General features: G+C 41.3%; 1 non-coding gene across 1 annotated transcript; it reads left to right on the top strand.

Annotated features, from left to right (window-relative positions):
• The first annotated feature begins 271 nt into the window (after nucleotides 1–271).
• LOC125367362 lies at nucleotides 272–378 on the top strand. Its single transcript, XR_007214060.1, has one exon. It is a non-coding gene; the product is annotated as a U6 spliceosomal RNA (small nuclear RNA).
• The last annotated feature ends 17,867 nt before the right edge of the window (nucleotides 379–18,245 follow it).

Genomic DNA, 18,245 nt, shown 5'->3' with positions numbered 1-18,245 from the left:
CTAGAGGTGAGAGAGGCCATTCACGAGTTGCAGGTGTCATGCTGTTTAGCCTTAGAAGAGCTATGGCTACAGAGAACGCTCCTCCTTGATTAACTCCCCAAATGGTTTGATTCACTCATCTCTGAGGCTATTCCCCTATATGGAAGGTTTGAGGTGTATACCCCAAAGTAGAGATTTCTGCTTGTACTGAGCTTCTAATAAAGTCAGCTTTTGTTGGGTTTGAGGGCCCCTATCCAAGCATGTTGTTTTTGTCTTTAAAAGCTTGGTTAAAGTGCTCACTTCAGCAGCACATATACTAAAATTGGAATGATACAGGGAAGATTATAATGGCCACTGTGCAAGGATGACATGCAGATTCGTGAAGCATTGCATATTTAAAAAACAAAAAATGGTTGGCTAAAACTCTGTTCAGGGCTGCAGGTCTTTGAGATGGGAGAATCTGCCTGCAGACACCAGCTCACCAATGAAGACTTTCAATTCCCCCTCGTAAAATGTTTTCTCACTGCTGAGATATCTTACAACAGCCCCGTTTCTCAGGTACTCACTACCTGAGAGGGCAAATGAGTAGTCTTTCCTATTTAGATCAAAATTCTGGGCTGAAGACTGGGCAGAAGAATTTCCGTATCTTCCCCCTGGTGGAAGGGTAGTCAGTGGACCAAGCCATGGGAACAATATTGAGTTATGAGAACAGAGCAAATTCCTATCAGTCCAGTTTGAAGCCAGCCCAGGCAACAAAGTCTGTGAGATTCTTACCTACAATTAATCACAGAAAACATCAGAAGTGGTGCTGTAGCTCGAGTGGCAGAGTGCTAGCCTTGAGCAAAAGGAGCTTAGGGACAGTGCCCAGGCTGAGGCCTAGGACCAGCAGATAGAAAGTAGGACAAATAGAAACTAGATGGTGGGCAAATATAGTTATCACACCCAAGGACACAGACATGAATATAATGAGACAGGTGGAGATGAGGGGGGAGAATGATGACAGGGTGACACTGACAAAGGTGCACCATACACATAAGTAGATGCATTCAATAGAACCCCCTTATACTTGAACATAGTTTAAAAAAATCAAGAAAATCAAATTATAAGAAGATTGGTTTATTCCTTCAAGCTTTTCAGGTAACATTCTTTTAATGTTCAGCTCAAATATTGTTTCTCTATTAGTTTGTTTTACAATTAGGTATCTAAATGGTGGCATAACTAAAAATGGCACTTAATCTTAGAAAGGCCAATATTTACTTCTGGTGTTGACCAAGACATAGATGCTGGAAGTATTTGTTTCTGTTTGTTGTAGCATTACTGTCATTACTACTTTTACATTTTCCTTTCCTGAATCTGCTCTTCCAGATCATTTATCATTTCTGTGATTCTTCCTGAAATTGGCCACAATGTGTCAATATTCTCCCAGCCCTCAGCAAATGTCTCTTGTTATTTTTTCCCTGTCTCACCTGTCTATTTTATAAGGAATAAGAGGAGTTTGAATATCACACCTGTCAAGCGTGTAACCAAAATACAGACACTACAAACATAACAAGTCAGGGAGCCAGGTCTTCTCAGGGACTAATTTGCTCCTTGAAATCAGACATGTGACCTTCCCACAGTGTGTGGTAGAGTTCCCATTGAGTTGCCTTCACTTTGGCCTCTGCCCAGGTTATAAGTCTGTTCTTCCTCTCATAGAAACAACAGACTTTTTTTGTTTACTTATTTATTTATTTCTGAGTTGCTGAGGTTTGAACTCAGGGCCTCACACTTGCTAATTAGTCCCTCTACTACTTAAACTATGTCCTAAGCATTTACCTGCTTTAGTTAGTTTTCAGGTAGAGTCTTACATTTTTGCCTGGGGAGGCCTCAAGCTATGATCCTCTGACCTAAGACTTTTGTAGTTGTCTGGGAACATACAAATATATCGCCATGCTTGGCTTATGGATTGAGATGGGTTTTTCTAACTTTTTTGACTGGGCTGTACTGGACGCATGATCCTTCTGACCTCTGCCTTTCTAGTAGCTGGGATTTCAGGCCTGCACTTGTGTTTAACCCACAAGAGATTATCTAAGAACCTCCCTGAGAGAATGTTGCACAGCAGAAAGTTCAAGGGAGATAGTGGCCATGAGCCTAAGTTTAAACACCAGATATTTCCCCAACTCAAATGGCCTTACCCCACATCTGAGCCTTTTACTTTTTTCTCTGTAAAATAACATGTAGTAAAATGCCAGTATCACACTTTTCTTTATGTGCTGAACTATTAAAGCAATCAACTACTCTATACCCAACGAACCAACTCGCCCCACCAGCATCCATCCTTTCCTCTTCCTTCCTGCTACAGAGACATTTGTCTCTGTACGTGAACCTGATCTCCAGCCATCAGTCCGTGTCCAGCCATGCCTTCCTCCTGCCACAGCAGTGCTGTCCAGTCACGTTAGTTTTCTCAAGGATTTGGGCATCTTGCTGACTGACTCAGGGATGTGAGTATTTCTGCTTTTATAAATCTCTCATAGGCACCTTTCTCCTGCAGCTGTGAGATATGAATGAGAGAGCTGAAAGTGAAGGTTGGATGGCAAGGGGAACCGACGCCCATCTGCACACAGAATCATCACCCATGGGCTCCTCAGGATGATCTGTAAAGCAGCAAAGAAAACAGCTGTCTCTGTCCCTGGTAATGAGTTGGATTACATGACTAGTGGAGGGAATCTTGTATTGTGTGAACCTGTTGAATCAAGTTCCAAACAAATAATTAACTGCCTCTTGTATTATTCACAGGTAGTTCCAACCCAATACACCGCTGTTTGAATTCATTGTCTGTGTACCATCCACCCACCCTTCACACACACACACAAACACACACCATGAAACAAAGTAAAAACTTTGCTTCTCTTGCTTCCAGATATCATTTCAAAAAAGTCTGAGAGAGAAAGAAAGGAGAAAAAAAAAACTACTGAAGATAAAAGAACTAACCCTCAGAATAAGTCTGTACTTTGAAGTAAATGTTTACTTTGAAATACCAGATACCTGCCATAGACAAATTATTCTATACTGGAGAAGGATAAAATGCTTTTAAGTGAATGGCTTTTTTTTTTTTCAAACCCACAAGAATGGGTGTTCCAGAGCAAAACTCTCAAAGAATCACCTTTGTGTTTCACTTTTTTTTGGTATAGATGTGCATATGTTTTAAAACAATAATATTTGTCTGTCTAAGCTTGGCTTACCTTGCTCATCATAGCAATCTCCAATTCTATCCATTGTCCTGCAAACTGCATGATGTCATTTTTCTTTATTTCTGAGTAACACTCCATTATTTATGTATCATATGTCCTTTATGCAATTGTCAATTTGGGCCCCTAGGCTAATTCTATAGCTTGGCTATTGTGAATAGCGCAAGATATATACAGGTCTCTTTAGTGCATGCTGACTTACATTGCTATGGATACTGTATGCTTAGACTACATTAACCAATAGACTTTATCAGTATTGGACAATAACCCAAGTAAATATTGGATAATAATAAGTATTCCTTGGAAAATGGCAGTTTTCACATCCAATGTCAATGTACACTTGTCTTTCATTCCAGACAACCTTGGTAGATGCACAAAACCTGGAAAACTGGTCCCAAAGTCCCCAGAAAATCGTAGAACTCAGATGGCTTCTTAAATAAAAGGAACCAGACAACCACTTCAAACAAGTTAGTCACACCCAAAGAATGTTTTATTCTCACAGGACTGCTCTCTTCATGTGACCTCTAAAATAACTTACTTGGAAATAGGACCCAAGAAACAAAATGAAGACACTTTTATGGTATGATTATTTACGAACCAGATTTTAAAAATTAGGTAACACCATAAAATACAATAACCTTAATGTTTTAGTTTTGCTAGTAGTTTACCTAGTAATTCAGTGACTATAATTACCCTAAGTCTGGGTGGAAAAGAGGAGGGCAATTCCCTGTCCACTGGGAAGTGGAGTGTAGGAGTGGCTTACTTTGGACAATGAAGTGTAAAAAGTTTTAGAGCTGAGAGGGAAGATGGTGCCGTCACAATAGGGAAGCACCCCAACTCGCCCCAACGAAATAGTGAGCTGGGAACTCCAGCACCCAACACCCCATTAAGAATCCAGCAAACCCAACAACCAGAAGCAACAGAGAAACACAAGAAATGAAAAAGATCAAAAAAAGAAGAGCCTATAACCTGCACGAAGCTGGAAAATCTCCAGGGTACACCGCCCCCCCCAACCCGCCGACCCCGGCACGAACAGGGCCAGGCTGGGATAGGGGACCCAGCGCCGGCAAACCAAGAGTCGAAAAGTCACACCAGGAGCGCAGAGTCCAGACAGCAGGAGCTCCACGGACCCCAGGGGAAGCGCAGACCGACCAAGACAGATGGCGGCGAGGGACCAGAGCTGCGGGACCAAACAGCCGGGATCAGGCCTAAGCAGCAGGGGAACCCACGGTGCAGATGGGGAGAAACAGGGCCGCCACCACCAAACGACCGATCGCCAAACCCCAGCACCCCACCCCCGAAAAGCACACAGCAGCGTGGGACACACACATAACCCAGGACTAGTAAGTTCCCCATTACCCACCCCCCCAATGGGAGACCAGCTCTAGCAGAGACCCAAAACCTACAAAGAAGCTAGAGCTTCCCACCCTCCCCCTCCCTACCCCGAGGGAATAAACCAGCCCTGTATCTGGTGCTAGGACCTCTGGGAGGACGAGGGAACTAACAGAGGTGGAGCAGTGCCAAGGCATCCCCCCCAAAGCCCCAGCTGGGGAGCCTGAACCTGGCTGCACCAGCCCTGCCCCCTCCCCAGCAGGGGCCTGGGGACCAGTAAGCATTGGAAGCCCCACCTGAGGCGCCTGGTCCTCACAGACTTTTTGAACAACAGTCACAGGCTCACTGGTGTGCAACACCAGCACAGCAGGGACACCTGGGCCGAACACATGCCCCCCTCTCAGCGGAGGCACAGAGAGTCTGTGGGCACCAACCCGCACCTGGACACTTGATCCTGCTGGGGTCTACGCATACCCCCTCCTACAGCAAACTTGTGAGAGGGCACAAGCACCCTCCAACAACTCAGGGCAGCATGTCCCCAAAGGAAGCAATAGAGTACACACACACACGCCCCCCGAAGGGCCAGTGTGGGCCAGCGTACTAGCCCCCCAGCAGGAGGATCTCCTGCCTAACCGGCGCGGAAGTGCAAAAGTAGGCGAGCTGCAACACCCGCTCTGACAGGCACACCCTGCACAGGTGGGCAGGCCGCCCCTCAACAGCAGCACCTCCTCCCACAGGAGCAATCCACACATGTGGGTGAGCCACCTCTCAGTGGCAAATCTCAATCTGAGAGGTGAGCTCCTCTGACCAAGATACCAAGTAGAAAAAAGAACCAAAGAAGAGAAAAGCCTTTATGCCACGCTGAATCAGCAACCCGCAAACCCCCACCAGGGGCACGCTAGGGTCCGCAAAACACAGCGGCAGTACACTATCCTGCAGAGAAAGACACAGAACCTACCCTCCCCCAAGTGCAGTGAGGGTGACCATACCAGCAACAACTGAGATGGTCACGCTCACCCATTGGGCAGTAAGGTTCAACAGCCAAACTCAAACCCAGAGCCAGGACACAAACAAGTCTCCCACTGAAGGACCAGCAGGAACCAGCACAAAGCCAACCCAAGGAAGCTAACTACAGAGCTCCAGATACACAAATCACAAAGAAATATTACAAATTTCATGAAAGGGCAAGCCAACTCGCCAGCTCCAAAAAGCAGTACGACCGAAGAGGAGATGGAGAATAAAAAAGCAACTGAGGGGGGCTGGGAATATGGCCTAGTGGCAAGAGTGCTTGCTTCCTATACAAGAGGCCCAGAGTTTGATTCCTCAGCACCACATATACAGAAAATGGCCAGAAGTGGCGCTGTGGCTCAAGTGGCAGAGTGCTAGCCTTGAACAAAAAAGAAGCCAGGGACAGTGCTCAGGCCCTGAGTTCACAGCCTAGGACTGGCCAAAAAAAATAATAATAATAATAATAATGGAACTGAGGCTATGATAGCAGAAATGATGGAAAGCCTCAGGAACAAAATCAGAAAAAAGGGGCTGGGGATATAGCCTAGTGGCAAGAGTGCCTGCCTCGGATACACGAGGCCCTAGGTTCGATTCCCCAGCACCACATATACAGAAAACGGCCAGAAGCGGCGCTGTGGCTCAAGTGGCAGAGTGCTAGCCTTGAGCGGGAAGAAGCCAGGGACAGTGCTCAGGCCCTGAGTCCAAGGCCCAGGACTGGCCAAAAAAAAAAAAAAAAAAAAATCAGAAAAAAATTCCAGCAGTTTAGAATGGAAGTCTCAAAGGACCTTCAAGAAGCCAAGAAACAAATGGAAACAAAAATGGATACAGTGCAAACCCCCGTTAAAGAAAATCTTAACATCCTGAGAAGGGAAATGCACACACACAAAAAAGATTTAAATTACAACTCTTTAAAGGAAGAAATTTCCACGATCTGAGCTGATCTGGCAACCATAAATAGCTCCCTGACATCCATAAACATCACACTTGAATCCATAGCACAAAGAATTGACCATATTGAATCCAGAATCTCTCTCTTGGACGATGATACAGCTGAAAAGGAGCAGAAAATTACCACACTCCAAGAAATGGTAAAGCTCCAGGGCAGACTAATCCAGGAGCTAGTGGACATAGACAAGAGATATAATCTGTGCATAACTGGAATAGAAGAAGGAGCCGAATACCAGAGCAGAGGGCTTCAACATATTTTCAATAAAGTGATTGCAGAAAACTTCCCCAATCTCACAATCTCACAAGGGACCTCACGCAGGTAACCAAAGCCTATAGGACGCCTGTCAGACCAGACCCTAGAAAATCCTCACCCAGGCACATAATAATCAAGACTTCAGATCTCAAGAATAAAGAGCAAATTTTGAATGTAGCCAAAGCGAAGAAAGAAATTTATTACAATGGGAAAAGGATCCGAATAACAGCAGACCTCTACACACAAACCTACCACACATGAAGAGAATGGAAGAACACCATCCAAGTCCTTCGGGCCAACAATTGCCAACCCAGAATAAGATATCCAGCAAAGCTAGAATTCATATTCGAGGGGAAAACCAGATCTTTCCATAGCAAAGAGGATCTAAAGGAGTATGAAAATAAAAAACCAGCCCTACAGCGAATTCTAAGAGGGGAACCCCACCCAAGAGAAATCGTACAGGACACACAGACAGAAACAGAAAGAAACTACAATAGCCAGAGCCTAACAGAAAGAGCAGCTCACTAAAGACAAGAAAAAAAAAGAGGAAAACAGCCTAACAAGAAAATGGAAGGAGAAAAAAAACACTCTTATCCTTGATCTCTTTGAATATAAACGGTATAAACTCTCCAATAAAGACGAGCAGACTGGCAGGGTGGATCCACAAACATAAAGTTGCCATCTGTTGTCTACAAGAGACCCATCGTACAGCAAGGGATAAAAACAGGCTCCGAATGAAAGGATGGAGCAAGATCTACCAAGCAAACACACCTACCAAAACGGCAGGAGTAACCATCTTGATCTCAGGCAAGCTGGACTTCTCATTAAAATCTACTCAAAAAGACAAAGAAGGACACTACATTTTAATACAAGGAAAAATCCAGAATCAAGACATCATGGTGATAAATGTATATTCACCGAACAAAAGAGGCCCTACATATGTCAAGCAAATTCTCACAGAACTACAGAACAAGATAGACTCAAACACAATCATAGTGGGTGACTTTAATGCCCCACTCTCTCCAAGAGACAGATCCAACACCCAGAGGATTAGCAAGGGAGCTGAGGACCTAAGTAACACCATATCCCAAATGGATCTGACAGATCTATACAGAATCTTTCACCCTACAGAGACCCAATACACCTTCTTCTCAGCAGCCCATGGATCATACTCCAAAGTAGACCATGTCATAGCCCACACAAAGAATCTCAGCAAATACAAAAGTATTGACGTCATCCCATGTATTATATCTGACCACAGTGGAATAAAGGTAACCCTCAATAACAACGGTTACCACAGAGGCTATACACATTCTTGGAGGCTAAACCCACACTGTTATCCAACACTTGGCTCACAGACCAAATTAAAGATGAAATCAACGAATTCATAAGCCTCAATGACAATGAAAATACCTCACAAAGAAACCTGTGGAATACAGCTAAGGCAGTACTGAGGGGCAAGATCATTGCCCTCAGCACTCACATTAAAAAACTGGAAGCAGAGCAGGTAAATAACCTCACAATGAAACTAAAACAACTGGAGAAACAAGAAATGACAGAATCTAAAATGACTAGGAGGAGAGAGATCACAAAGACTAAAGAAGAGATAAATCTGATTGAAAATAGAAAGACCATTCAACAAATAAATAAGACTAAAAGCTTCTTCTATGAGAAAATAAATTAAACCAACAGACCCAACACAAGACTTACAAAAAAAAGAACAGAAGAGACTCATGTACATAAAATCAGGGACTCCATCGGAAAAATTACAACAAATACACACAGTATTCAAACAATCATAAGGAGCTATTTCCAGAACCTCTACACACTAATAAACAATAATTTTACAGAAATGGATCAATTTTTAGAGAAGTATAAACTCCCCAAACTGAACCAAGAAGAAATAAATCAACTAAATAAACCAATAACTTACAGCGAGATACAGGAGGTAATCAAGAGCCTCCCAACAAAGAAAAGCCCAGGCCCAGATGGATTCACCAACAAATTCTATAAAACCTTTAGTGAGGAGCTAATACCAATACTCCTCAAACTCTTCCGCGAAATAGAAACAGAGGGAGAAATCCCAAACTCATTCTACGAAGCTAATATTATACATCCCCAAACCAGGCAAAGACCCAACAAAAAAAGAGAACTACAGACTGACATCACTAATGAACACAGACGCAAAGCTCCTCAATAAAATATTAGCTAACAGGATCCAGAAACTGATCAAGAAAATGATACATCATGACCAAGTAGGCTTCATCCCACAGTCACAAGGATGGTTCAACATCCATAAATCAATCAATGTAATCCACCACATCAACAGAACTAGAATCAAGAATCACACTGTTATCTCAGTCGATGTCCAAAAAGCCTTTGACAAAATACAACATCCATACTTATTAAAAGCTCTGGAGAGAACAGGAATAGATGGAACATTCCTCAAAACAATAAAAGCCATATACAACAGACCAATTGCTAACATCGTATTAAATGGGGAGAAACTAAAATCATTCCCCCTAAACTCAGGAACAAGACAAGGATGCCCACTCTTCCCATTTCTTTTCAATGTAGTGCTTGAATCCCTAGCCATAGCAATAAGACAAGAGGAGGACATCAAAAGGATCCACATCGGCAAGGAAGAAATCAAGCCATCCCTATTCGCAGACGACATGATCTTATATCTGAAGGACCCAAAATACTCAATCCCCAAATAATACACCTAATAAACAACTTTGGCAAAGTAGCAGGATACAAAATCAATCCTCAAAAGTCAGCAGCTTTTCTGTACACCAGCAATATACAAACAGAAAAGGAAATTATGAAAATAATTCATTTTTTAGTAGCCAAAAAAAAGAATCAAGCACCTAGGGATCAACCTAACCAAAGACGTGACGGACCTATTTAATGAGAACTATAAAAATCTAATAAGGGAAATCAAAGAAGACACAAGGAGATGGAAAGACCTTCCATGCTCATGGGTAGGCAGAGTCAATATAGTGAAAATGACCATATTGCCCAAATTGTTATACAAATTCAATGCAATCTCCATCGAAATCCCAGCTACATTCTTCACTGAAATAGAGAAAACAACCCATAAATTCATATGGAACAGCAAAAGACCTAGAATAGCCAAAGCAATTCTAGGCAAAAAAAGCAGTGCAGGAGGTATCACAATACCAGACTTCAAGCTCTACTATAGAGCCATCATAACAAAAACAGCCTGGTATTGGTATAAAAACAGATCGGAAGACCAATGGATTAGAATTGAAGATCCAGAAATAAAACTGCACTCTTACAGTCAGCTGATATTTGACAAAGGAGCTAATGACATACAATGGAATAAACAGAGTCTCTTCAACTACTGGTGCTGGGAAAACTGGGCAACCATATGCAGAAAACTCAAAGTGGACCCTAGCCTATCACCATGCACCAAGATCAACTCAAAATGGATGAAGGACCTCAATATCAGACCTGAATCCTTGATACTACTGAAGGACAGAGTAGGAAAGACGCTAGAACTTAGAGGCACAGGAAGGAACTTCCTGAATAGAGTCTCAGGGGCACAACAGTTAGGGGAGAGACTCAACAAATGGGACTACTACAAATTAAAAAGTTTATGCACAGCTAAGGACATAGTCACCAAACTAGAAAGACAGCCAACCATATGGGAAAGGATCTTTACCAGCACAGCAACAGACAAAGGCCTGATATCTGTCACCTACAGAGAACTCAAAAAACTAAGCCCCTCCAAGCCCAGTAAACCAATTAGGAAATGGGCAAAGGTGCTAAAGAGAGACTTCACAAGAGAAGAGATAAAAATGGCAAAGAAACATATGAGGAAATTTTCAACATCCCTGGAAGTAAAGGAAATGCAAATAAAAACAACCCTGAGATACCACCTCACTCCAGTCAGAATGGCCTATACTCTGAACTCAGGCAACAACAAATGCTGGAGGGGTTGCGGGGAAAGAGGAACCCTTCTTCATTGTTGGTGGGAGTGCAAATTAGTACAACCACTTTGGAGAACAGTATGGAGGTTTCTCAAAAAGCTCAATATAGACCTACCCTATGACCCAGCCATACCACTCCTAGGCATTTATCCTGAACAGCAAAACCTAAGATATCAAAAAGACATTTGCGCTTCCATGTTTATCGGGGCACAATTCACAATAGCCAAAATGTGGAAACAACCCAGATGCCTCTCCACAGATGAATGGATCCAAAAAATATGGTACCTATACACAATGGAATACTACATAGCAATTAGAAATGGTGAAATATTGGTATTCGCAGGGAAATGGTCAGAACTTGAACAGATAATGTTGAGCGAGACAAGCCTAGAACACAGAAAACAAAGGGGCAAGATCTCCTTGATATATGACTGTTAAGATGGGGGGAGGGAGAGACAGTAGAGACCAGGTCTGTGAAACCAAAAACTTCTTGTCAAATGGTATTTCCCACAGGTTTGGGTCAGCGACCCTACAGTATGTAACTAAAACCAAACAACTACTCAACATATAAAGGTCAAAAATAGACTTCTCAGTGGAATACAATAGCTCAAAAGCTATGTATGTACGTTCATATAAGAGTATTGTTGACATATTGTCTAATATCGACATTACATTTAAAGCCCTAGGCAAATATTCTTGGGCCTGGCCACGTGGCTACTGTATATGTTCTTGGTACACTATGTATTGTATATATGCCTACCTGACCTAGGGAAGGGAAAGAAAAACAGGGTGTAAGATATCACAAGAAATATACACACTGCTCTACTATGTAAGTCTCCCCCTTGTGCACAACACCTAGCCAAAAATTTCTGTTTAATTAATAAATAATTTGTAAAAAAAAGAATGGGCTCAGTAATAAATATGTGAAACCTTACAAACAAACAAATAAATGAATAAACAAATAAAAACAGAAAAGTTTTAGAGCTGATGTTCAGTTCTCCACAACTCCATCCCCTGCCTTAGCATCCATCAGAATTAGATATAGAACCAAGAACCAGTAGGTCATGCCTGTAATCCCTGAAGGCTCTAATCAGGAGGCTGAGCTCTGAGGATCATGGTTCAAAGACAGCCCTGACAGGAAAGTTTGTGAGGTGCTTATCTCCAATTAAGCACAATAGAAAAGAAAAGAAGCCAGAAGCAGAATTGACAAAAGCTCAAGGACAGTGCCCAGACACTGAGTTCAAGCCTCAGAACTGGCACAAAATAATATATATGTATCTATACATACCTATATATGCATAAATATATATTGTATATTATATAATGTATAATATAATACATAATAATAAAATAATATAAATAAATAATAACAATATAAAATATAATACATATTATATACCTATATTATATACCTATATATACACTCATATATCCTATACATGTACCTACATATGCATATATAGGTACATATATATTTTATATTTATGTGTTATATACATTTAAGTATAATATAATGTATATATTTGATTAATATATTTAAATGTATATAATATACATATATTTATAAATATAATCAATATATTTGTCATTTTTAATTTGAAATGTATAATATTAAAATCTTAATTTTTATTCAAACTACCAATCATTTTATACTCTAAAATTATTTGTGCTACAATTTGTTAATGAATAATTGGAAATTATCTGTAATGTTCACATTAATAATATCATTGTTCTATCATTAGGGTAGATTAACTGTCGCATTTCCACACATGCATACAATTATTTTTATTATGTCATTCCCCTTCTCTGCTGCTTTCTCTTATCGTCATACAATTTTTCCCTTATATACCTTTGTATTTTTATAGAATATTTGTGTTTCTGAGTCTGGCTTATTTTTTTTTAGTTATATTCTTCTAGAAATAACATGTTCGTTCTGGGGCTTGAACTCAGGGCCTACGCGCTGTACCTGAGCTTTTTTGCTCAAGGCTAGTGCTCTACCACTGGAACTGCAGTTCCACTTCTGGTTTTCAGTATTTAATTGGAGATAAGAGTTTCATGGACTTTCCTGCCTAGTCTGGCTTCCAATTGTGATCATCAGATCTCAGCTTTCTGAGCAGTTTGGATCACAGACGTACACCACAGACACCCAGCTTAATATTCTTCTTTTTGACTAATACTCCAGTGATAATTCACCTTTTCTACTTCACATTCCCATCCTAGCCTGAGGGCTTCAATATCCACATTGCAATTGTCTTCTGATAAGACACAAGTCTGATGGCCTCCTCCAGAAGACATCTGAGATACTACCATTCTACCCTTAAATCATACCCGAAACACATTTTTGTGCTTCCATAACATCTTTCACACTGTACTAATGCTACACATCAAGTTGGAGTTACCTGGTCTTCTTTGTTTAATTCTGAGCTCCCTGAAATGAAGATGGGCTTATTCAGAATCCTTGTGTTCTAATTCCAATTCAGCACCTACCACATGCAATATGCTTATACATTGGTTGAATGAATGACTGATTTAATGAATGAGTAACTAAAATGACTATGTATCATCTTGTATATTACCCTTAGTCTGATCAAGGGACATCCTAAGAATCCAGAAGACATATTTCTACTAGGACTGCTCAATAAGAATCTTTATTTTTCAACTTATATCCAAATTTACTACTCTTTGCAGAAAAGAAACTTTGCCATGGAAAAATTCATCCTTTGGCTGAGTTTTGCATATCAACACAATTGAATTCTACTGACAGCCCTGGAGCTTGTCCAATATGACACTATGCAAACCAATTAACCTCTCTCTTGTTTCATGTGTTAAATAAGAAGACAGATCCATGAATCTCTCACCATTTAAGTGTCTTCCTGTACTGAAAAACAAAACCAGACAAAAAAAATTGAAATTACAAGCACAAAATAGATGGTCAAGTAGCTTTTTAAAATTGAGCCAAAAAACAAAAGTTTTAAATAAATATCAGAAGTAAACATTGTAAGCATATTGTGCCTCTCACATACTCATAAATCTATACCAGTCATTCTTATTTTTAAAAAATGGTATGCTAGCCTTCTCTTAAGGTCAGGCTTCAAGGCGTGAATGGTGTCGCCCAAGGTACTGATGTGTTCTGATACTCAGCTGGCAATTCTGACTGGTTTATGAAGGAATAGGAAAGAGATCAGCATTTCATTTCTTTATCTTCATTATTAGACTATTTGTACAATAAACAACTAGAAGGCTCCCCCCATGTTGCTTAGTGATAACAGCATTAACCCTCTCTCTTTCCAATAAAACATGAAAAAGACCCTCTCAAAAAAACTAGGTCAAACTTCCTCCAAATCTCAGGAAATGAGAAACCACACAGAAAACTATTTAACATCTTTCTAGGGGTAATTTAAGCTTTCCTTTTTGTGATCTTTTTTTTTTTTTCTGGTGAAGAAGGTTCGAGTGTGAGGGCTGTTGCACATTTCACATTCTTCTTAGGATAAATATAGTAGCTGTGCAAACAAGTTCTGGTCCCTGCTATTTTCATTAGAGCCTGCTTGCCAGCCCTGGCTGTACTCACCCCTGGGAGGTTGAGTTAAGGACAATGAAAGTGGGATTTTTCTCTCAAGATACGATTCTGCATTCTAAATGAGCTGCTGCACAGAGAAATCCAGTCTGAAGAAGTACCACAGGGTCACAAGTACTCAATGTAATGAATCACAATCAGAAACAATCAAAGCTAGATCCTCCTGGGAGAGTGAGCTTATCTTTGTACCAGAGTGCTCTCCATGCCAGGAGGAGGGAACCTCCCAGCCACCATCCTCTGTTCCTCTATGTGAAGAAGAAAAATGCTACCTGACATAGACGGAGAGCGTGATGCTTATTGGTCATGACAAAGAACTCAGCTAATGACTCACAATTTTTCTGAATCTCTATTTTATAGATGGGCTAACAGAGAGTCTAAGCAATCCCAGAATCTGAACACCAGGGGTCTGATGCCCAGGCTGGATTTGTAGTCACCCATATATTTAGAAATATGATCATATTCTACAACCTGGAAAAGCCAGAGGCAACTGGCTGAGTCCTTGCCCGCTCCTTTTGATAGTGGCTGGGTACCATGAAGAAGTTAATTGCTGGATGTCTCTCAAGGAAAGAAAAAATATGAGATGTTGAAAATGCAGACTTCCAGAATAATTGTAAGTATGTCCCTAATAAGTCATTGTAAGATAAAAAATATTTAAGTCAAAAATGCATTTTTAAAGTGCAAGCTCTCAATTCAATCCCTAGTATCACACACACACACACACACACACACACACACACACACACACACACACACACACACGATTTAAAAAATTGCCAGGTATTGGTGGTTTATGCCTGTAATCCTAGCTACTGAGGAGACTGAGTTCTGAACTTCACAGTTCAAAGCCAGGCAGGAAACTTCATGAGACTCTTAACGCCAGTTAACCACACAAAGAAGTGGAGGGCCCGGAGTTTTGCCTAGTGGTAGAGTGTTTGCCTAGCATACACGAAGGCCTGGGTTCAATTCCTCAGTACCACGTACACAGAGAAAAGTCAGAAGTGGGGCTGTGGCTCAAGAGGTAGAGTGCTAACCTTGAGCAAAAAGAACTCAAGGACATTGCCCAGGCCCTGAGATGAAGCCCCAGAACTGGCAAAAAAAAAAAAAAAAAGCTGGAAGTAGAGATGTGTCTTAAGTGGTTGGTAGAGCAAAAAGCCTTGAGCAAAAAGCTCAGGGATAGTATCCAAGCCCTGAGTTCAAGCCCCACGACTGCTGCAGAAAAAAAAAAATTTAATACACCTCACTTACTGAATTTATCAACACAGTATGCCGTAGAGTATTGGGTACTAACTCTCAAGGCCATGTGGCTGGCAGTAAGCAGAGATTCATTGTTGCTGTTTCCTATCACAAGCTTTGGAAAAATCAAAATTCAAGAACCAAAGCACAGTTTCTACCATAAAAGATATCAGCATAAAGCCAAAAGATTGTAAACGGAGCTATCACAAGTCCAGACCATGTGTATCCTACTTGGTGTCTCAGTTAATGGGTCCCAACATCAAGAAACAGATTCAAGCATGACTAACAAAAGAGAACGAGAACCATTAGATTAGCGAATGTGTGTTTAGTTTTCATTCAGACATCCATTTGTTGGCTTAACACCTCACAGCAAGGTCTACAGCCAGTAATGAACTCAGCGTGACATTGCTCAGTATCCAGAAAATAGATTGTGGAGAGTTGGTTCATGAGAAATACAAGAAAATGATAGCATAGATCATTCGGCTTTTGTCGGAGCCCAGGAGTACTACCTGTTTTCTGCAAAACTGCACCTCTCCCAGAACCCTAAGTCTCATGATAGCGCCTATTCAAAGCCAATCTGAATCTACCACACAGGTGGGCTGGGGAAAGCATGCGGACATCTCCATAGGATGGACAAGGTCCTAGGCTCCATTCCCCCAATGCTTCAGAACTAGGAAAACAGAGAGGCAAAAACACAGAGACAGAGACATAAAGATAGTCAGAGACCAAAAGAGAGACACAAAGTCAAAGGCAGAGACAATCAGAAAAACAAATAAAAGACAGAGGGAGACAGAGTCAGAGATAGAGAAACAAGTACACAGACAAAGAGGAGAGGGAAAAGGAGAGAGAGAACCATCAGTTTATCCCTTGTTCCTAGCAAGCAGCATTCGTTATGAAATCTGCAGACAGGAAAGCCTCCCTCCCACATACACAATGTGTGCATCTACAGCTGAGAGATAGCGAAGGATGGTCCTCTACATACAGCTCCTACTTGGGTTTTCTACACTACTATCTTGGGAGATAAGTGGTAGTAGGAAGGTTCTTTACAAGAGAATATTTCTCTATTGAGAATTCCCCCAAATATATCAGAATTTCCTTGCTTTTACAAGAGAAAGATTTGTTGTGCATGTCAATTAATCCCATCATCAGATAGATCCTCTCTTCTCACTGCAGTGTCCCAATTCTCATTTTCTCCCTGATTTTTCTCCAGTTTTAAGGAGTTAGGTTAACGGTCACAGTTGAAATGCATTTGTAATATTCAAAGGAAGCATTCAGAACCATAAATTCTCTAAATAAAAGTGGCAAGTTCCTAGTAAAATAAGATGGATTTATTTTTCTTTTCCATATCTACAGCCTAATTCATTTCCACCATTAAAAGTCTGGTGCAGAATACCAAGATTCATGGTATTTTTTTTCCTAGCAGAAAAGATTAGTCTAATTCCTCCAGTTAAAATGATTTAGCTTCTTTACAGATGTCTAAGCAGGATCGGACTATGTTCTGAAGCTCTCAGCAAATTAGCTACAGCCATGTCCTAGGCTGCAAAGACCTTTTGAACTGTTAAAGCAAATTATTTCCGACAAAGAAGGGAAGTGGACTAGCACTAGAATTATAATTTTTAAAACCCTGTCTAAGCATGTGGAATGCTGCAACAGCTCCATGTACAAAATGTCTTACTATCTCCCAGATGCAGATACACCAAAGGTCACATTGAATTTCTGAGACAAGTGTATGCAGTGAACGCTGAATACAATGCCCTTCTTCCACCAGTGTGTGTCTGCTGTCTCCCACACTTCTCAAAAGATATTCCACCATTCACTCAAATCCAGTAGTGAGGCCTGGTACCCTGGCTCACCATTCAAGTACAGAAAGATTCTGAATCCTCTGTTGTTAAGGCAAGATGCTCATACAGTGCAACCTATAAACTACTGAAGGAGTTAAGCATCTCAATAAATTAATAGTGCTTTGGAGTACATACTTTATTATTATTGTACATTCCAGTCATTAAGAATCAAAGTGGTAACCAAATACTGGTAGCTCATACCTGTTATCTTAGCTACTCAGGAGACTGAGATCTGAGAATCCTGCTTCAAAGCCAGCCTGGACAGGAAAGTCTGTGAAATTCTTTTTTCCAATTAACCAGCCCAAATCCCAAAGAGGAGGTAAGACTAAAGTGAAGGTGTGGCTCAAGCGGTCTAGTGTCAGTCATGAATGAGAAAGCTAAACAAAACGTCCAGGCCCTGAACTGATGCCCCAGTACTGACTGGCACAAAGATGGAGCAAGAAGGGGAGGAGGAGGAGAAGGAGGGGGGAGGGACAGGGGAAGGGGGAAGAGAAAGAGGCGGAGGAGGGGGAAGAGGAGGGGGAGGAGAAGGAGGAGGAGGAAGAGTTTATTTAGATGATTTCATTAGTATCACATTTGTACTCTTGTGTCAACTAGCACTTGGCTTGGCTGCTAGTAACAGAGGGCAAACTATCAGTGATAAAAGAGATTTCTTTCTCTCACACATCAAAACTTTCTGGCTGGAGGGCTGGGGATATGGCCTAGTGGCAAGAGTGCTATGAGGCCCTGGGTTCGATTCCCCAGCACCACATATACAGAAAATGGCCAGAAGTGGCGCTGTGGCTCAAGTGGCAGAGTGCTAGCCTTGAGCAAGAAGAAGCCAGGGACAGTGCTCAGGCCCTGAGTCCAAGCCCCAGGACTGGCCAAAAAAAAAAAAAAAAAAAAAAAAAAAAC

Source organism: Perognathus longimembris, chromosome 18, assembly GCF_023159225.1.
Source record: "Perognathus longimembris pacificus isolate PPM17 chromosome 18, ASM2315922v1, whole genome shotgun sequence".
NCBI lineage: Eukaryota > Metazoa > Chordata > Mammalia > Rodentia > Heteromyidae > Perognathus > Perognathus longimembris.
The sequence above is the reverse complement of the archived record's forward strand: the minus strand, read 5'-3'. Positions and strand labels throughout refer to the sequence as shown.